We start from the raw sequence: 17345 nt of genomic DNA, 5'->3' as shown, positions 1-17345 counted from the left end.
CATTCACCCGAGAGCTTGGAATGGCACTTTCAGAGCCTTTCTGGTCACTCAGGTAAATAATGAGTTTTATATCACCTTTCAGCAAAGATTTTTTTATAAATGAGGAGGTGAAATGCAGAGAAGCTTCTGATTAATGTTAAAGTTGGGGTACGAGCCAATGCACAACTGGGAATTTAAAGTTAAAGATGAAATTGTTGTTTACTTATATTGTTTCCTCTAAAGGCTCAATGTTAATGGCACCATTGTCTTTACTTCAACTTGCTTATCATTATTTCAATTTAGGATTTTATTTATATATGGCATTTACTTTGATGGGTATTTTGTTCATTATCTGTTCACACAGCACCCACTAAAGTCAATAAGAATTGTAGAAAAGGGCAGAATGGAGGCCCCTAATTAATGTGCAATCACCAGTGAAAATGACTACAGTGGTCTCTCATCACAGTCCCCATCAAATCCGCAAGCAGCAGTTTCACTCAAATAGACAAAGGCAAAAAAGTCCAAACAAAATAATAAAAAACCACCTTTCTGGTATCTCATTCTGTCGATATTTACTACTCTCTAATAAAATCACTCTTATCAAATATTTCGAGCTTTCTTGATGACTAAGAAAAAATATACCCATAAAGAGATCCATCAATTATCTTAAAATCAAATAATGTGGCAACCAGGATATATGACAAAATTAAAGGTAAGCTCTTTCTTGGATAGCAGTACAGTCCTCCCTAAAGAACTGCTCATCAGCTATCCTCAACACCTAACACCCTAGGACAAGAAGAGAAAAATGGGTTTCGCACCCTGAAGGTTAACAAACTTCGTTTATTATATACTCAGAGATTGAAGATTGTACTGCAGGCTCAAGGATGAAAAAGAGAAACTCTCCCAACTATAACCATGGCTGTGTTTCATGATGAGAGAGACGTTTGAGAAGGCTAAAATGCAAACTGAGAGGGGAAAAAAACATGTGTAATGTTTGTATTCAATAGAGATCTTTCCTGACCCTGTGATTCTAAAGAAATATATCCTTCCAATTGTTCCATATTGTGTTAAAACATATTTTTTGCATTTATTAATAATTCAAACATGTTGTTGTTTAAAAAAAATATTCACATCATGTGTTCATATTTTCCATATACATGTGTCAAACTTTATTTTGTTTTACCATTACAATCTACGAATGGATTTACCCTTTGTTTCTGTTTTCAAATCTCTGAGGAATGTTTGATTAGGTAGGAGGGTTTGTTTTATGCATTACTTGTTCATCATTGCACAAGTGCACAGGCTAAACAAAGTTGGCATACTTCATACTGATTGGTGGAAACAGTGTAGTTAAACAGTGTAGTTAATACAAGGGAATGAGTAATTTCTCACCATAGCTAATCAGCTGCACAATAACTATGTATCAGGCAGCGCAGCTATATATCAAAAATACATTTTAAGGTAGCTTGTAGCATACATTATTATCTAGTGGTATCTGTTACAATCATTTCATATTAACACATTCCTTCTGTATTTATTTAATAAAACGAATCTCATGTGCAGCAGTCCATATACGTAATCAGCCAGAATACTAGGAATTATCAAGTTAATGGCAAACCCAGGAATGTTCTAGCTGGTATATAATGGAAGATATGTCCAGGTTGTTCCAATTTAACAATGTCAGGTGAAAAAGAAAAGCAAGAGCACTGAAGATGACAAAACAGCTTCTGCTGCACTGAAGAACTTAAATCAATTTCATAATTCTATATCTATCACTCCATACATCTATAACTAAGAAATAACAAGATAAATACATTGTACTATTATTTACCAGATGTCTTCTGCATTAATGCTTTTCCATCCTTTTGTGATGAGCTGTACTTTATTATGACTTGTAAACCTGTCATTCCCGAAGAACATATTTTTAACAGCTCAGCATCAATACAAGTTCAGAATGGTATCCCTCTGTTAGAAAACAAGATTGGGTTCAGTAGGAGTTAACATTAACAATTCAAGAGCCTGTAGGAGAAATTAGAAACATGAGTCCTCCATAATGATGATAAAATCAAACTGGCAAATAAATGTATTCTCAAATGTCATAGTAAGAAAATGGATGAATATATGCAACTAAAACAGTCTCTTAAATTTCAAGTGCATGGTCAGGATACTCAAGAACTTGCTTCTAAATAGAAGTAGCTGAATTAGAAATCTATCAAGTCATCTCACTACTGCATAGCTGCACATGTAATGCAAACTTTGTCAAGTCCACAGTTTCACCCTACTAGACTAATCCAAAGCCCACTGGGATCTATTCCTCTGAATTTGATGAGTTTTGGATCAAGCCTTTTGAAGATAAGGAATGAACTGGAAACAAAATGATGCCATAAATCAGAATGAGTGGTACAGAATTAAGTAGTACAATACATAGCTTTCAGTAGTATATTATGCTAAGGTTATAAAATAAAATAAAACAACATAGCTATTGACGCATAAACAGTAAGGAGAAAGATACATAAATATTTGTGTTATTAAGGAATTAGTGAAATTGCAGTGCTTCACTTTCTTAAAAAAATATGGACTCTATTTTGATATTCACACTTAAGGAAACACTTTGGCTCTGATAAAACCAACTGCATAATTAAAAATTATAATATTAATTGTATCCTTAACACAGATAAGTAAACTTGGCAAAAAAGTTTTAATGAGTTAAAGTGAAAAGGCAATGTCTAAATTAATGAAGTAAATTGGCAAAGGGAAATTTATTGTATATACTGACCCCTTTAACTTGTTTTAATGTCTGAATTTGAACCACATAGATTAGTTTTCATTACAAGATACATTAAATTATAAAGATAAAATAATTCCTCTCAGAATCTGCTTTCTAGGACAGGTAACAGTGCTTACAAATTAATTGTCCTGTAATATGTTACAATAATAATTTGAAATCCACAGATTCACTAAAGATTCCTGAGGGAAATTCTGGAGTATCTTTAGAAAGTCAACATAAAAGACAAAACCACAATCACACTGAACTTTGTTAAAAATGCAGATGGTTTCACAGCATATCGTAGCTGTGGAAATTCCCAGCATTCTGGAAGACATTGGCCCCTTCTGGGCACATCTGCCGGGTGCCGCAGCCCAGAGGTGCGGGGAGGGGTGATGTCCAGGTACACCAGTACGTCCCAGATACACGTACGGGTGAGAGCTGTGCGGGAGAAGCTGAAATGGTTGATCTGCTACCATCTGAAAAGACATCACATGCTTATGGAAAGTGCACGGCATATTCCAGAACAACTTTTGGATAAAATAATTTACTCCCAAATCTTGACTGAAATAACTGTGACGTAAAAGCTGACATACGTGTATACCCCACAGGGAGCTGTCTGGCTGTATCAGTTTTTAATATATCTTTCCATTAAATCAAAGATCCAAATGCTAAATCTAGCACAGAGGGACATCGAGGGAATTTGTGACATTCCTCAGAGGACTCTGTGTCCATAAACTAATGAATGGATAAAACCAATCTCAATATATAGTTTCTCATTTACGACAAATATAACATTGATGATATTTTATTTAACTGCTTCATGACAATATACTTGTGAAAATTTAACAAAATAGAAACTGCTTACCCAGAAATACACTGCAACAGATATTGGGATTACGTATATAATTAAGAAACAGGCACTGCAGAAGACCATAATACATCATGATTTAGAAGTTCAGATCTTTCAGCTCCTACTAAATACTGTCAAGCACCAAGAAGGTTTGAGCCAGAACCAGCTGAAAACAATGGAAAGATTTCCATTGGCTTTAATAAGCAATGAATCAAATCCATAAAAATGAACCAAACTCGTAAATGTGCTGTTGCTCAGAGTGGCTTCTAAATGAACATATAAATGACATTTCTCCCTCTGAATCTTCTAATTCTGGAAGGCACATGGCAAAAACAAGAGAAGGTGAAGACTACGCATATTGGTAAGCTGTTAGTAACTCCATCAAATGCAGTAACAGTGCAGAGCGGATGGTGTGAAATGAGTAAACTTCAGGATGTTTAGTTCAGCTAAATCTACCAGCAGACACTCACCTCAGCCTCCCAGAAGGCATTTAACTGTAATTCCAACTTTCTCATCCTACTTTCAGGGGGGTAATCCCCTGCCAGCCTGCTGAGGTTTGGCGGCCCTCTCGCCCAGGGACAGGCCATCCTTCCTTCCTTGGTACCCTGTGGAAGATGACCAGCTCCTGCCCACCAGCGAGCCCTCGTAGTGCCCACAGTGGAGACCCGTCCTATGCAGAAGGAGAAAAGGGCTTCTTACAGGTCACTCATACATAGCTCAGCTGAGAAAAACAGGGACTTTTCAGATTTGTAACCCAAGAGTGTGTTATTCAGGTGCATTTTGGTGTGTTCAGGGTGCTGCCACGAGAAGACATGACAAATCACATGGGAAAAGAGATGGAAGTGTTTCCTCAACCACGTCCGAATTGTAAATGGAAATGGGCAGACTGGGGAGCTTTCTGCTGTTCATTCAATATACCGTGAAGTATCAAAAATCTCTTTTACATGCTTTTTCCACCTCTCTTTTGCAAAGGACCAGAATTACAACCAAGAAGCTAATAACTTGCTATGAACAGTGGTATTTGTTGAGGCATGCAGTTTCCAAATGGGAATTTGGGCTTGTTTTTATTCTTCACTTAACACTTCCTCTGCCCAGCACAGACGTTTGCACTGGTGTTTTTCCGACTATGACAACACACAGAAAGCACATGGCCTAATAACTCCGACTTTAACAGACCCGCGGCTTCCAACAATGCAATTGCAGAGGAATTTGCCCTAAACAAAGCCTAAACACAGAAGTGCTCATCACAGTTAGCAGCAATTAATGTCTCTTCAGACTGCTACGTGCCTTAGCCGCAGCCGGAGGGGATCTCGTCTAGTGGGGGGGAGAGAGGGACACCTGCGTGTGATGGTCAGCAGGCTTTCTGGCAGGATCCTCAGCAAGGGTACCACAAGCAATGGTGTCACAGCAATGAAGTGTGAGCATTTTGTTCCCCACAAAATGTAACTGGAACCACTGCCTCCTAAAACAGCTCACACAACACAGCCCAAGCAGCAGGGGAGAAGCACTGAAAAACCCACAAGAATTGAATCTATTAGAAATATTCTCACTTGCCCTGTTACACTCCATGAAGGGAAACTGTGGAAAAAACATATCTCACACCCAAGGAAGGGCTGTGGTGTAACTGTTTCCAAGTGGTTCTTCCCCAAACCTTCCTGATGCATCAGTTGGGCACATCCCGCACTACCATCAGCTGCCCTGCAGCCAGCCCAGGGCAGCCGCTCCATCAGGGCTCTCTCTGGCATTCCCCTGTGCCTGGGCACCATCCCCAGCCTTCCTCCTTCTGCAAAGGATGGTGGCCACCATGGCAGTATGGTACCCACTTCCCCCAGTTATCACCAGCGCAGGCTGCACTGACAACATGTTGGTTAATTGGTCAACACAAAAGTATTAATAAACACAGTGGAAATACATACAGAGCAGAGGTGTGTGTGTTTCATAATATAAATCAACAATTTTCAAAAATGTAAAAGTATTAATGTACATTTTCACTTTGTGCTTTATGACACCTACAATATCTTGGTCCAACAAATTAAGATTGACTTTTAAAAATTACTAAGATACCTGTTTCTCCTGTCAGTGCAGGCCTAGGGCATCCATCATTGCTGGTGAGCACTGAGTGCATACACTGAGTGTAGGAGAGACCCTTAAAAGTTTGAACGTAAACCTTGTCTACTGATAAGCAAGGAAAACATGAGCAGCCGTATGCCATTAAAACCACATTCACCCTTTTTTAAGCCACAAAGTATTTGCTATTTGCATCTGAACAAAGTTATAATAATAAACCATAAGGAGAAAAGAAAAAGCAGAAGAGGAAAAAGGTACCTCTTCCAAACTTAGTGTATCATCACAAATCTGTTAACTCTATGTAAGAGGCAACCTAAGGGTATCAAGTTTAAAAAGCATGGAATCAATAAGAAGTCATTAAAAATCAATGTATGAACTGGTTTGCATGCCCTCAGCTATCACTCCTAGGCACTAATGCTCTAATAATTCTCAATTGATATGCACAGAATATGCCAATTTAAATTTATTGGAGTACTTCAAATTTTTAAGTGCTTAACTTCAGAAAAGATTGGCTTTATGGGGCCAAAGCAGTGAAGAACAATCAGAAATGTTTGGAATGCCTTACATTTTCAGTAATTTGAAAGAGATTAAAGGAGTAGACTTATGAAATTAAGAATGATTTTAAAATCATCGGATCACTTCAAATTGCCAGAAATGCTTGAATCACAAATAATATCAGTAGTTAGTACACATGCAATGAAAGGGGTCTATTCTTACATCAATGCCCAAATTAAATCTCCAATAGCATGAGACAGTTCTACATGTGTACCACAAAGAAATGGAATCATTTCCATGTACGCAGAATAGTCAGTGATTTCAACTGCAAGACAAACTCTTAGTGCCAAGAATCCCAAAATCTTTCCGGATTAAACTGATTTCAAAATGTAATATGATCTGGAATTGACTCTCTGGTTATAAATTCTGGTCAATATTAATTTTTATTTCTGGTAGACAATAAAACATTTTGCAAAAGCCTCCTGTGCAAACATCTGGAAATGCACAGAAGCCCTCAGCAGAGGGGAAGCCACGGTCACCGTGCACAGGGCGGATGGGTCTGTGAGATAGGCTGCAAACTCGGACACTGGGGGAGAACCTTCACCCCTTGGAAACACCGACCTGTCATTCCAGCTCCTACTGTTCTGGATTTTCACCTTTGGTTTTAGAAATCTTCTATAAGTACCGTAGATGCTAAGATGCTTGCTGTATCCCAAAGCCTAGCCCTGGAAGGTTTTTGAACACAGTGCCTCCTGTGTTTCTTGAAAGCAAACGCATGGCTGCTTTTACTTTGTCTTCATATTTGCCTTTGTCTTCATATACCTAGAGGGAAAAATTTAAGAAGTGGTATTAAAAGCTCAGTACAGCCAAGATAAAAGATGGAGAAAACAAGGCATTAAAAAGGGTTAAGGTAAAATAATAAACTGTTATTAAGCCTATTAACAGTTTTAAGACATCATTGTTTATGGCATGATAAAGCTTGGTTTCTTTATGGGTGTTTCATTTGTACATTTTACTTATTCTGCTATTGTTTAACAATGCCATGAATCTCTGCTTTAAACCCCCCTCAGTAATGTACTGATTCAATCTGAATCTGCTAACCCTACTTTTAAAATAATGCTACAACAAAACAGAGGTTAACGTTTCATAATTTCAAACCACAAGCAAAAATGCTAAAATTTTATGAGAGCCCTCAAAAATAATACCCATTTTATTAAGTATAAAATATACAGAATTAACCTCACTTCTTCATTCGGTATTTACTTGGAAGATGGAAGACACTTTAAAAACTGTCTCCATTTTCTTCTCTCTCTCTCTCTGCCTAACTGGCCAGTGCCTGCCATGCCTCTGCTTTTGTCTGTCCCCTGGGGAAGGCTGTATGCCACGGTAGCACATGCAAGGGACTGTTCCTTGCCACCCCCTAACACAGCTTCCAAATTCCACTCTTGAATTCAGGATGGCGTGCTGGACCCGAGTGACCAAGACATAACAGAACAGTCGTTTATTAATGTTAGAAAAATTCTGGCAGGAGTAAACAATCAACATTTTATGAATTTTGGTTTATAATTTAACTTCTTTCACAATGCTACTACTTATTGCTACTTGCCTGCAATTCTTTCTCTACGTATTATCTTGCACTTGCTAGATCTCAGCTGAGGAAAGAAGAGGAAAAAATACCCACTTTATCCAGTGAGACACTTTATCAAGGAAATTCTACAAGAAATTGGTTGTTACCTGCGGATAACAACTGGTTTGTTAGTTAATGGCTAGAGGCAAAGCCAAGGCCAGTTAATGCTCCAGCTGTCCAGTCATTAACTGCAGTAAAGACTGATTTTGAGGAGGTTATTGCCGTGATAAAATATCCTCAAAAGATTATAACAGCAATAGTGTACAGAAAAAAAAAGTATTAGTGGCTATAGTGTGACTGAATGGCTGCATTTGAAAAATTGGTCATTCCCTGGCGGTTCATAACCGATTTTCCACCAGTCAAAAAGCAAGTTGTGCTCTGTTAGGTTTATTGTACAAGGCAATAAAAATATTGGCCAGGTTAAATTGTCAGCGTGTTATGACATTAACCATTCTTTTACTGTGCTTAATTTAAGCGTTACTATGATTCATTATGGAAAGAAACTGTCCTTTGCAAGTAAACACGCATTTCAGCACCGGGAACAGATAGCAATAATAAATCTGAATGCAAAATTAAATTTCACTTGATGGCTTTCCCCTCTTCATAATAATCACCTTTTTTCTTTTTTTCTTTCTAGAAATACTTCAGAATTCTTGGCTATTTAGTTTGCAAGATTGTCTTCCAAAGTTTGCATTATTGATGTGATGCCTGGCAGCAGTACTCTAGTTAAGAGTGTGACAGCATTTCCATTAAAAAACCTTTTTGATGGTTAACTTGGCCATCAAAAGTCGCCTTGTGTTTCATTTGGCATGCGGATTCGCAGACCTTAGTGCAGATTTGAACCATGTGAGCTGTTCCTCTCTCTCACTCTGTTAGTTAAGGTCAGAAATGCACAATCAAAAATGTGCACACACAGTTTCTGTGCACATGATTCTGTAAATCTGGACCTGTTTGTATTAAATTACAAGAAAATATGCAAAGTCCTGCTGATTTCTATGTTAATTTACATGCTTTTATCATAAAGGCTATGTACTATCATAGCAATCTTAATATACATTGACAGTCTCTACCATAACAACTCCAAAAAGCCATTAGGGTTTATTTTATAAATATACAATAAGAATTCTAGGCATATTCAGTGTTGCACAACTCAATTTTTTTATTATTGTTATTATTATTCAGTGGCACCTGAACTTTACATGGCTGAAGCATCAGACTAAATTTTTTCAACAGAATCTGGAGCAGTTAGGTTAAAATTTTCACTGAAATGTAGCAATTACCTAATTCCAAGACATGTTTCTGAAGATTCATTTCTAAATGATCCAATGCACAAATTTTCCTGTGATCTGCTGACATCACCAGCATGCCAACTGCACTGGAAACAACAGTATTTAAGCACTTCAGGCTTTTACTGTAGCTTCAATTTCACTCTTGCTCCGAGAACACCTGACTGTTACGCCAGTGAGCCCTGTTCATTGTGATGAGGGATTCTACAGACATAAATGATGGTATAATTCATCCCACTGTATCAAGGCTTCTCAGGAGTCTCCAAGCAGTCACTTACCGCATGCACCTGTATGCTGCAATATCAAATCCTGGGGTCTTCCACAGTTAAGGCTGCCTTCAATTTCCTAGTCATTCTTAAGGGACTACTAAAGTTAAGTGATTTTTTTTTTTTTTTTAAATACTAGCATATTCAGGAGCGAGTGAATTGTCAGATTTTTTTGCTGCATTGAACAATTACATTAAATGATTATACCTAGACTTCTAAAGGTAGTGTCAGAACAGCCTTCAATGGCAGAGCTGCACACAACATCTGTAAGAACCTGCTGCACTGGTGCTGTACAGACGTGTGCTGATGCTGCCAGCAACACCAAGAGAAAACAGCACTGAGCACACCAAAGTGACCTAGAAGACACATACAGGTACAAAGTGACTGTGGTTTCTGAAAGCCAAGACTTGAAATCAGTGAAGCTCACTTCACAGTACTGAAATATTCTTCAAATGTGGTGAGTCAGTAATATAATATTATGCTGTGATAACCAAAAGCTTCTGCAAACACACATACGTCTGTATAATACATACAGATATACACACACCTATTCGTGGGGGGGGTGTATTTATTAATCTATACAAATATAAAATAAATCCATTATGTATGTATAAGATACGTGCACATATACATATATATATATATGCATGTGCATTCACAAGGAGACAGAGATCCCAAAGTACCCAACACATGCTGACAGCCAGCAGCCCCTCATACAGGTGCTAGTCATGCCACTTTGATCACAGCACCACTTTTGCTCAGAGGGGTTAAGTGACTTGTCCAATGCCACACAACAAATCAAGGGAAAAGCCAGGAACAGCTCATCTGAGCTGCAGTTCAGTCTCCTGGCTCGGTCACAGACTAAGCCTGTATCATGTCACCCTGTGCTGCCAACCACATCCTCGTCTTAAAGTGCAGCCAGTAACGATGCAGCTCTGGAATGAGTCACGCTGCCATGCATAATCAGACACACAGCCTATGGATGAAATGCATGTCTTGTAATGAAATGTATGTCTTATTAGTAGGTCCACACAAATGCTGAGACTTCAAAATACGGTTTAGAAGGGTTTCCAGTACATCTGATGCCACAGGTATCCCAGCTCCACTTCTGGACTTACCAGCTGCTGCTCCAAGGTTTGGTCCAACTGTTGCTGCCAAAGGATGCTCAGATGATGTGTGAAACTGGAACATGGAGAAAAGAGTTATTCGTCATCTTTGATGCTGGAACTTCAAAGGAAGTGCAGGCTCCTCTCCCAGCCATTGGCATGCTCAGACATCATCCCTACCTTGATGTCTGGCCTGCTGCTGCTGTGGCTTGGTTTGATTTTAGGCATCGGTTGGCTATAAAAAGGTTATAAACATTGCACACTAAATCACTGCCCAAAACAAGGAGCGCACAAGTATCTTTATGCATCTGTTCTCTATCGGATTCCAACCCTTTCCAGATAAAGTTACAAATGGATTATTTTATTTCATTTTTTTACTCTAAAATACAACCTTTTAAGATAAAGTGATTCCAGAGGGCTTCCAGATGATTTGCCATTATTTCAGTGCTGAAGGCATACAGGCACTGCTAGTGTGAAGGACAGAAGCCTTCAGGGCAAGGACCATCTTGTTCAGTATTGCAAGGAACATAGATTTCGCCGCAGGACACGAAGATCAGCCTTTACATTACCAAAACGTGAAGTTATATAGAAGATCAAGATTGGTTTCAGTTTAATATTGAATTTTCAATAGCATTTTAAGTAATTTTGAAATGGAGGACTGGGGGTGAAGAGGGAGTGCAGATACCCTCCCAAAGTCCTTGTATTCCATCCTGATGTGTTTTGTTACTACATCCAGAACAGATGAACTTTTGGCCCCTATAATGTCACTTGAGATTCTCCAGATTCATCTGCAAAACTATAAACAACACAGGTATTTCTCCTGCAGCCACATCTCTCTCTACTTTGGACATGCTGCAGGACACTAGCCCTGGTGGCACCAGTTAGTGATTTCTCACAAGAGTTGTTTTGCTTCTGGGCTAGGAATCCCTGTGTCCCTGAGAATGAGACACAAAGCACTCACCATTTCCAAATGAGGACATGCACTGGCACCAGCACCAGCACTGCTCCCTGTATCTTCTCAATTCAAACAATTTCTCTACACTGCCCACCAATAAAGACAGGCTTATTTTTTTCAAAATACTTGAGGAAATCTGTATTAGACAAAGTCTTACCGTTCTTCTCTACTGTCAAGAGAAAAGAGTCAGGCTCATAGTCAAAATCACCTTCAGCCAAACCCCCACTGTCAGACAAGTGCATCATCGTGGATTTTGGATTGATGAACTACTGTATTTTAGTTTTTCTGCCAAAGCAACATGGGTCTCATCAGCAGGAAAGAGAATAGAGTGAGACAGAGAAGAGAGGCAGCACAACACACGGCACCTACGCAAGGGCTGCCAACAGAAAAAAGGGCACTCTCTCGAAGGGCAAAGACACAGATGTATTCGAAGGACAGGCAAAGGCAAGAGAGAGAAGAGAAGAGAACGGAGGTGGTACTCAGAAAGTACTGTTGGTTTTTGTGGAGAGAAAATGCTGGCAAGGTCTGAGCAAAAACTGGCAAGTTTTATCATGCACACGCTGAGGTGGCAGGACCATCTTCACCAATTTTCTAGCAAGTGACCTGTGGCACAGGGACAGCTGAAGTGACATGATACATGAACAAATCTGAAGAGAGTGATCTGGAGGGGAAAATATTCACACGGCTCTTCCCATGTCTATGCATCATTTTCATTTTTGACAAGAAGCTACGTTTTTGAGTTATAACATTTGTGACGATGACCTCATCAGATAACAGCCTGCATCCTGTGGGTCGCTGCCTCTCCCTGGCTTCCTTTCCATCCCGCTGGAACATGAGACTGCAGCATTTCCCACCTGAGGTTGCATCCTCTGCCCCCTTTGGAAACATCCCCGGTCCTTGCCCTGTGCTCTCCATGGACCTGGACTCTGCTGAGAGCCCCTGGCACCCAGAGCCCCCCACTGCACCTGCACTATCCCCTGGGATTGTGCTTCTTAACATGTGTGTTTGCATTTGTTCACATATATCAGTAAAACGAAAACAAAAGAGAGGAGGAATACGCACTACAGGTCACAGGTGAAGTTCATCCCTATATTTTCTAGAGCTGCTTAATCATACACAACATTATATCTTTATAATTCAGATCTACCTGCACGCAAGCCATTACAAAGCAGCATTAAGTGCTCCTTGAAACAAGGTTTAGAGGAATTCAGTTTTAGTGCATGCTGTTCTCTTACACATGGGCACGCCGCCATGTGCACACACACATGCAAATATATACGTTCAGTGGAAGACAAGTTTAAGACTGAAAACTTATTTTAACTTAAAACTTATTTGATTTAAGACTTAAAGGGTTTAAGCCAGATTTATTTTGGGTGACAAGTCTTTCTTGCATCTAAGGGATAAATATTTTCTCCTGTTTTAACAACATCTCTTCCCTTTGATTTTCTCAAACATGTTGTATTTAACTAATAGAGTACAAATACCAAAACAATAGAATATCCAGGATTAACTCGGCAAATGCCATTAGATTTCGTGCAGGCATAGTATAGAAACGACACAAAAAAACTTTGGATTCTTAAGGATCATTTCCAGTGATTCATTTTCAAAACTAAGGGATTTTTAATACTTGAAAAATTCAATATATTTCATAGAGTCATTACATTTTGTACAGTTCTGAAATAATGCCAATTTTGCAACTTAATTTGTTAAAACGATAATAAACGAGAAGGCTGTCACTTGACAGAAAAAACTAGCTCTTTTTTCTGTTATCTGTTTTGCTGTAAGGTTAATTCTTTATATTTTATATTTAAATTAATTCAGATTTCTTTCATAATAGGGGGCTTACCATATTACGGAATTAGTAACGAAATGGGCAAAAAGGCAGGAAGAGAATGAGGGGGAGGGGTGAGGGTAGGAAGAGATCAATTAAATAATTTTTTTGTCAAAAATCAGATATGCACATATTTTAGTTTGGAGAGCATATGCTGCTCTTGATGTGGATCCAAAACCGAAGCAGTGCATTGAACAAAATAAAACCAGCTCTGTAATTATTAGCAGAGGCATATTCGTGAGGGCCATTTCCTGTAGAAAATGCCACTTTTAGTTTCTCTCCTGTATCCTATTCAGATCCCCCTAGCAGTGAAGGAAAAGGCAAAGTTACAGTGTGTGGTTAAGTAATAAGCCATGACCAGCATCAGATTTTTCACCAATTACCATGTGCCTCAGAAAGTTCTGGAGGGCCTGTGGCCTGCCAGAGCGGCTGGAGGTCTTCTCCTGTTGGATTGGCCACCTTCACAAGATTCAAGGAAAGCATGAAAGTAAGCCAAATTTGCCAGTGGACACCATCCATAATCACTTTATGGCCTGGATCAGAGCAAAGCAATTCGAATAAAGCATGAAGGTATCAGGGACAGCGAAAGCCATGAGTGAAGTGCAAAGTCATCATCTGTCACACTAGACAACAAAATAATTCAGGCACCATTAGTAGGTTGCGCATGGACATTATGACCTGCAGGAAGGAACAAAATACAAGACGACAGAGAGGAGTAAATTTTGCAGTAGTTCTCTGTAAAGCCATAGAAAAGATATGGGGGATGAGGACAGAAGAAAGCTCATGGCTCAATCTTGATTTGAGAACTGTTGGCCTTCGCACTTTTGGGGATATTTTTTGCACCAAGCTAAAGAAAGAGAAGGAGACACGTCTAATTTAGAAGAGAATGAGAAGAAAATAAGTTACTTGGGCAACTATTTGTAGGGTGGGGAAGGGGGAAAAAGGCAGTGAGAAAGTCACTATTCATTAGAACAAGATTAAAGCTGTTTGGAAAACCAGAGACGGACACCAGTTCTTGGTGATTAAAAGGCCAAATTGTATTTTGGGGATTTTCAATCTGTGTTTGTATCAGCATCTGGAAGACCATTTTCAAGCCCTCAAGGCTCATCATACAGCTGGCTTTTTAATTTCACAAACCTGTATGAAACGCATAAGGTTGCCCATAGCCAGTTAGCAGAAGTAGCATTTTTAGGAATATTTTCAGAGTTAACTTAAATGTTACAAAATCATATGTTCTCCCTAGCTATTATTTTATACTTTTTGTTACCATTTGCTTTGCTTGCTGTCCTATTTCTCTTTAAGACGGGAAATAGAAGGATCAAGACTTCTCATAAAAAGCCAGATGATCTTTCTTGTTTGTTCCTTCATAGGGGCACAAACCCATGAGTCTGCAAAGAGTTACCCGAAACAGTAAGAAACTACAGTATCAGACACCCACAGGAACTTATTTGATGCTATCCCTTCTCCACCGTCATGCCATCTGTGATGCCTACACTTAATAGACGCCACAGGAGATGCTTGCATGCCACTGATGTGGCTCCCATCCCCGCAGTGGTCTGCAAAATGCAGGTGATAATTTGCCAAAGAGAAGAATCAGGCACAGCTCTTCCACGTGACCTCCAGATTCCCAGTTCAAAACCCCTCCCAGTAGGGTAAGTGGAGAGACGTACTCACTTCCTCAGGTACATTTGCTTCATGCATCTTGGATCCAATGAGAAAAAAAGATCTCAACACCCAGAAGAGCCACAAGCTTTTCTGTCTGTATGATGGTTTGATCCGCAGGGCTCTACAGAGCCCAGAAGGATCCCTGCTAATCTGAGTTACATTTATGTCAGTACAGGAGAGCTCTTTCACTGATGAAAACTCTCTAAAGGAATCACAATGAGAAAACACTTTTGCTGCATTCATATTGCTCCAGAAATTTGGAAAACAGCTCTTAAAAACGTAAAGATTCAAAAATTGCCATCAAACCCATTTTCACACTCTAAACTACAATTTTATTTATATTACAAAAAACCCCACAGCCCCAGAAGGCTTAGGGGGATGCTGCATTAGTCATGGTGCAAATACATACAAAGACATGACCCCTGCCCCAGAGAACTTTTTATCAGCCCCTAATTAACCTCCTTCCTGATCCTTGAAGCCAGAATAATCAATGGCTCTCTATTCTGACTTTGAATTCATTCAGTTTTGAAAAATTACAGAAAAATTATTTTTTTTAAATGTGACTTTTAAATTACCTTCTATGTGGGACAGCACTCTAACAAACAATACTAGGTCTGCCAAATCACTCCTGCCCTAAATAACCAACTCTACTTGTACAGCATCTGCTGTCTGAAAGGGTTTTCATTTATTTTCACTGTTATGAACAGTCAAGAATTCAGTATCACATGAATGGGAAGCTTCTAGAAAATTTATATGTGCTTCATTGCGCCTTGATGAATGGCTAACTGTTGCATTGCTATAAAATACACTAATATACTACAAAAATCTAACTTTACTGTGATTAATCCCCATGCATAGGGTTGAACAGGAATATTCTCCACCCTAAAGAAAATGTCTGTTGACACACTACCTAAAAAAAACCCTGGGATTTTCCAAAGGCCCATTGACTCTCAGTGTAAATTAAACTCTTAACAAACCTTAGGCACATCTGAACATCAAAATTCTAAACTCATCTCTGTACAAATAGTGTCTCTAAATCCAAACTGCATGGGTAGAATCCCTCTATGGCAGTTTAACCCATAACGCCTTCCTCTACTCTCTGTTATAATCTAAGGATTGCTTTTGTTTGAGGAAAGGAGGCAAGAAAACACTCCTCACGAGCACTCTCAGCGGTTCGGCGGGAGGACAGAGCTGGCTGCATGCGTTGCTGATGAGTACTTTGGAAGCTTAGTACAGGAGAAATAGGATGACATTAAGGGCAGTGACTGGGTAAGTATAAGAGCAGGTATGAAAAGAGAGAGGTGGTGTAATTAAGGAATGAAGTGAAGTAGTGGTGCCCAATGGATTTTAGATAATAGATGTCATTAAGGGTGATTCAGAAGATTGAATTGTACAACACAAATCAGTGTGGAAGCTGTGGAACAAACCAAGTAGAGAGAAGCATTACTTCCCTACTTACAGTAGAGAAGTGTTGGTGTGCTTTGTGCGCTGCCATCTCTAAAAGGGACTGAGTTAACAAGAGAGATGATTAGTTTTCCAGGGGCAGAGGTTAAGGATGTTAGCGAGAGGGTTGATATGTTATAGTCAAGAGAACTGGGAATGAATCCTGTATTTGTGCATGTGGAAATTAAATGATAACAGGCAGCAAGAGATGTTTCAAAAGAGGCTGGGACTTGAAAGAAGAGAAAGCTACATTTTTGGTACTGCGCTAGTTCTTCATAAAAATTCCTAAGTAAATCTTGGCAAACTTGCCCACACGAATGGCTTTTGGGCTGGTACTATTTGCAAATGCTATATCAAGACAGTGAAATCTAATGGGCTACGGCTTTGACTTACAGCAGAATATTGAAGAGAAAGCTGGGGCACACAGGTACAGACAGCACATTACATGATTTTGAGGCCAGTCTCATTTTATAGAGCATCTTTGTACTCCAGGCTAAATAAAATGGGTTACAAGCAGCATGTCAGGCACCAGCAGGGAAGTCGGTGGCAGCATACGACAGCTATCGTGTACTCAGCAATGTGTGTTATATCATGGACATCAACATAATTTATAAGAGCAAGGTAATTGTTGGCTAGAAAATTGTAATAATCGCTTTCCTTTTCTGAGAAGGTTTTATTGTCTCCAGCATCTGTTGTCTGAGACTGGGGCCAAAGCTTCCACTTGCTTCTCTTACTTCTTGAATCTGCAATGCCTTAGCACAGCCACCGAAGTTATTTGGCCTCTGAAGGTAGTGAAGCAGGTACAGATGCTGAAAACCTCCCACTCCATTACGTATGCTGATTTTCTACTGATGTCATCCTTCAAAGCATGCCATTAGCATCAAATGTGGCTGCCAGCTGTGCAGTTGCAGCCCAGGACCAGCACAGCACTTCAGCTCTCAGAGCAGAGCCGAGGATTACGGAGGAGAAGCAGAATAGCTTCTGTGTAGTCTCAGGGATGAGACATGA

General features: G+C 39.4%; 1 long non-coding RNA gene across 1 annotated transcript; it reads right to left on the bottom strand.

The window, feature by feature from the left end:
- Positions 1-502: 502 nt before the first annotated feature.
- Positions 503-10645, bottom strand: LOC110355911 (uncharacterized). The gene is made up of 3 exons (XR_010465982.1): positions 10456-10645; positions 4067-6980; positions 503-3222 (listed from the first exon to the last, which is right to left on the bottom strand). It is a non-coding gene; the product is annotated as an uncharacterized LOC110355911 (long non-coding RNA).
- Between the last annotated feature and the right edge of the window lie 6700 nt (positions 10646-17345).

The sequence above is a fragment of the Columba livia genome, chromosome 13 (genome assembly GCF_036013475.1).
Source record: "Columba livia isolate bColLiv1 breed racing homer chromosome 13, bColLiv1.pat.W.v2, whole genome shotgun sequence".
In the NCBI taxonomy this organism is placed as follows: Eukaryota; Metazoa; Chordata; class Aves; order Columbiformes; family Columbidae; genus Columba; species Columba livia.
This window is presented reverse-complemented; position numbering and strand designations above follow the sequence as displayed.